The 5,069-nt window shown below is 30.3% G+C and overlaps 1 non-coding gene across 1 annotated transcript; it reads left to right on the forward strand.

The window, feature by feature from the left end:
• The first annotated feature begins 213 nt into the window (after positions 1–213).
• Positions 214–320, forward strand: LOC130034904 (U6 spliceosomal RNA). The gene has a single exon (XR_008794200.1). It is a non-coding gene; the product is annotated as a U6 spliceosomal RNA (small nuclear RNA).
• Positions 321–5,069: the final 4,749 nt, after the last annotated feature.

Genomic DNA, 5,069 nt, shown 5'->3' on the forward strand with positions numbered 1-5,069 from the left:
GACAATTTTTATAATGAGAAGCTCATAACATTTATAGAAATTTTTAGTAAACCCCAAATTCGAGTAATATTAACATGAGTAGTTATCTAATGATATATTCTGAAATGTTTTATATAAAATATATATGTGCAGTTTGAGCCAAGCTTTGCACCTTGGAAATATTCTGGGTGGTAAGTATAAAATTAAATATTGGTTTAAAAAATCATATATACTGTGCTCGCTTCGGCAGCACATATACTAAAATTGGAACGATACAGAGAAGATTAGCATGGCCCCTGCGCAAGGATGACACGCAAATTTGTGAAGCGTTCCATATTTAAAAAAAAATAATAAAAATAAAAAAATAAAAAATCATATATACTTAGAAAAATTTCATTTTACTTTTCCACCTGTTTGTCTACATTTCTACTTCTGCAGATATCTTTTATTCTACATCAGTTATTACAGGAGAAATCCACCATGCTCTCTCCTTGTAATACTCATTAAAGGCATATAAATATTGGAATATATTTTTATCATTTATATTGTATGTCACAAAACTAGTAAACTAGAAAACTGATAAGATGATATTAGAACACAAAATTTTAAAGAATTGTAGCTAGTGTATTACTTGTATATATATATTATTATCTGCACTATATTTTTTGAATATCCATATTCCACTATTAGGACATTAGAATGCATACAGATAAACTAAACTTTGCTTATAAAATGTGGCTGTATTGCCTTTCTTTGCCACATCTAACCTCCAAATAATATACATTTCAGAATTGTTCTTGTACATTTACTTCAGATGAACTGTAGAGAAAGGGTTTACTTCTTACTAAGATTAATGCATTCTAAGAATTAAAATCTTCACTCAGTATTTTTACTCCTTAAGCAGACACTAAGAAAGATTTTTAATATGCCTCTTAGATATCTATTATTCAGGCCGCTGTGAAAAAAATAGTCCTCTCCCAGAGTCATCCAGACTTTTTCCCCTGAAACTTGTGAACATAACACTTTACCTGTAAAAAGGAGACTTTGAAAATATGACTAGTTAGTAATTTGAAATTGGGAAATATCCAGATTATCTGGGTGGCTGATATATTCTCAAGGAGTTATAAGTAAGAAAAAGTGAAATGGTCATTGGTAGACACAAAATTAGGTTAACAAAGCAGAGGTTAGATTGATGTCATTGTTGAGAGGGTGGCACAAACTAAATGAAACTAGAAAAAGCAAAGGAAATAGACTAAATTTTATGGGAAAAAATCATATCTGCATATAGCAATATCATAATTTTGTTCTCCTAAACCAGCTTTCAAGCTTCATCCACAAGAATCAGACAATAATAAATTTATGTTGCTTTAAACTGGAAAGCTTGACAGATATTATATAAATAACAAGAAATGATTCAATGGCCATGTTATTTATCAAATAAACTGCAACAAGGGGTTATTAAACATTATCATAAAAAGAGCCAGAAATTGGAAATGTCCTTGTCAGGTCAGGATAAATACTTAAATATTTACCCTTACCATAAAACTTCCTTATATTGTTGCTAGTATTGAATTAGCCCGGCAAGCTACCGAGAGTATTCGATATGCCAGACACAGTAACAACAAAGTCTCCAATGGAGGCGTTACTGGGCCCGCTCAAGCAAATCGACGATCAACGGGAGGGCCTTTTTTTAATTTTATACACACAACACACACATACACACACACATTTGAATAGATTTAATGAACTAATAAAATGTTCCATGAGTGAAGAATCTTTCTGAAGGTGTAAAAGTATTATTAGGGGCCAGAGTCATAGTAGGCGGGTAGGGCTTTTTCCTTGCATGCGGCCGACCCATGTTCAATCCCTGGCATCCCATATGATCCCTTGAGCACTGCTAGAAGTAATTCCTGAGTCCAGAGTCAGAAGTAACCCCTGCACATCGCTGGACATGACTCAAAAAAGCAAAAAAATTTTTAAAAAATTTTAAATGGAATTATTAAAAACCTTTAACCTTTAAATTTCCTGACCTACTTTTAGAATTTTGTTGGGGATAATTTTTGTTAAAGACACCGTTAGAAAATGTGGGTACATACCACAAACTCTGTGGGATTATATCCTTAAATACAAACACTATATTACTATAAAGGAAACATTACCATATTACTTCCATGAGATAAAATTCAGACAAATGTCTACTGAGAAACATTTTTCAATTTAACCGAACAACAATCCTAAAAAATCTCCATATAATAAAAAAATATGAAAGTCTAAGAAAATAAAAAGGATAATATGTGCATTGGTTACAGATTGACAAGTATACATGATAAGTGTAGTGTGAAAACTAGGTAGGACTTTGGGAGGAAAACATAGGTCAACAAGAAAAGGAAAAATTGAATATTTAAATGATGTGCTTCAATTACTAATAAAACATAATATTGGTTTATTAATTATTAAAATGTTTTGTGAAATCATTGCATTAATAATAAGACAAAATGAATGTAGGGTGCAGTTGAATCCTGTGAATGAGAAATACATTTATTTAAAAACTCTAATAAGTTCTAGCTAAGTCATCAAAATGTATTTCATAGTAAAAATGCAAAAAATGATTAATATGTTTGGAATATACATGTTTATATATATATGATAACAAGCTTCAAATTTAGGTATTTTTGTTATTACTATGATTTTTTATTATACTGCAATATTATTGCACAGGTATCTTTTAATTTATATTCTAGTGTTAAGCTATTGTGACAATGATAGACAATGATAGACTTGAAATATTTTTTGAAGGCAGACATATTGCATACAAAAAGCACAATGTCAACTATCCCCTATAAAGAATACACACTCATACACTAACTCATTATTTTATTCATTATCTCTCTCATGTGATCAATTTCTCCAAACTCCATCAGTTCCACAGAACTAATGTCAATCAAAGATTTAGGACATGATAATTGTGTGACTGATACTTAATCATGAAAATCATGTAACTGTATCTCATAGTGATTTAATTTAAATCAATTAAAAAAAATAAAAATTTAGAAAAGATCTAGAAGACAAATGATAGGCCTAGAACAAGAGATATTTTAGGTTCTATTCAAGGTTGCCACAATACTCTAAATATTACAATAAAAGAAGTTACAATGTTTTTATTTCCTAGTTCAGGGAAAAGTTGCATTTTCATTCTATTATATCTATTAAGTATGCAATAGCAATATGTCTAAACAACATTGATGATAGCTGATTAATCAGAATTTTGGTTACTGAAGTTATCCATAGTTGTTCTTCTTTCTTACCACAAAAGAATGGTATACTCTTTATTCATTAATTTTTTCTTTCACAAAATTTTTTTCTACAGCATAAGAATTTGTTTGATTAAAATTTACCATAATAGAATGATTTTTCAACTGGAGTCAATCACACAAAGTTTATATAATATCCCATTGGTAAATACGATTTTTATAGTATCCAGTCTCTTCAATATCATTCAATATATGTATTGTACATTCATATCTTCCTGTTCTCAAATCTTTAATAAAATTTCAAAAGTATGTTTTTATATAGATATAATGCTTATTAACTTAAGATATAAAGTAATATTTGATTCACTTTCTAAGTGTGAATATTTAATAAGAAATTAAGCATACAATCCAAGATAGAAGTTTGATTTGGGTTTTGAATAGTTTGAGAATTTTGGCAGCTCTGGATTAGAACTCTTGTGTCTCTTAGTCCTGCAAGCACTTCCATGAGTGATGCCCAATCCTTGAGTCCTGAGAATCCTGAAAGCACTGTAGTTCCAAAACAAACAAAAAAAATTAAAAAACACTCCCAACATAATTAATAGTAATTGTTAATTTAGAAATCAGAATAACCTAGTAACCTAGATGCTTGAGATTATTGAACATCATAACGAAAAATTTACCTTGACCCCATGAATGTTTTCTTTGTATGCTCCACATCAAATCTGGGAAGGAATTTTGCATTTGAACAGAATCATTTCTGCCATCATTTAGACCTTTTGTATGTTAAAGACAGTGTTAGAAAGGGCATTTCAAGCCATCAATTGCTCTACTTTATACTCACATTGGAGGTATATAAAGAAATTTACAGAAAATTGCAAAAATAGAACAAAAGTGTATAACCTAGGTTCTTAGCACAGACTGCCTAAGGGAAGAAAGGAAAGGAAAATGCTATTCCTATGAATAAAATCAATTTATGCAAAATTATACTTCCCTGTGTGTATGTGTTTTCAGAGTAGATTGTTTGGAAAAGCTGTTAAATCTTTATTTTGCAGTTTATGGAAAGTCTATTTTTAAACAAAAAGAAATTGTGAGTTTTATGTTTCACATATATCTAGGCATACTTATAGTTCCACCTTATTAATAAAGAAAATGTATTATATCCTATGTTTGAATATGTATACTCGCATAAATATTTATGAAAAATGGAAGAGAGTATGCATATTAGGCTATTCACATTGGTTATCTCAATGAGATGATAAAGGAAAGCAGAGAAAGATAATTAGCTTGACCTTTATATATTTTGCAATGTGTTATTTTACTTGTTGAAAGAAGCACATGGCACATTACAATATAGAACAAATGAATACATTTTTTGAAGATAAATATGTTACAATGTTTATGGCATAATGCCTGCCTATCTACATCACGTTTGGTATATTATTAATTCCTGTTTTAATACAGCTTAAACCCTCTCTAAAATAACACCACAATTCTGGTCCCATTGTTGCAGAATTGTTCCATGTCACAAAGTCGAATTCAAAAGTTGCTAAGTATCACAAATTCTAAATTCACACAGTCAACAATGAACTGAGAATACTTGAAACCTCACACCTTTATCACTTAGTGGTGGCAAAGCCTGGGGAATAAATTGAGGGAAAATTAAGAAGCATTTCAGTGCAAGACACTGACCTTTGTCTTCCCTTTCAAAGAAGGAGGGTCATTGATCTACCCAGGGAGATAGAAAGGGACTAAAGCTTTGAATCAATTCAGAGTTTGAATAACTTGTCGACCAAAATGAAAATCCTACAATTTGTTATATTGAATATTATCTCCTCAACT

Source organism: Sorex fumeus, unplaced genomic scaffold, assembly GCF_029834395.1.
Source record: "Sorex fumeus unplaced genomic scaffold, SorFum_2.1 ptg000061l, whole genome shotgun sequence".
NCBI lineage: Eukaryota > Metazoa > Chordata > Mammalia > Eulipotyphla > Soricidae > Sorex > Sorex fumeus.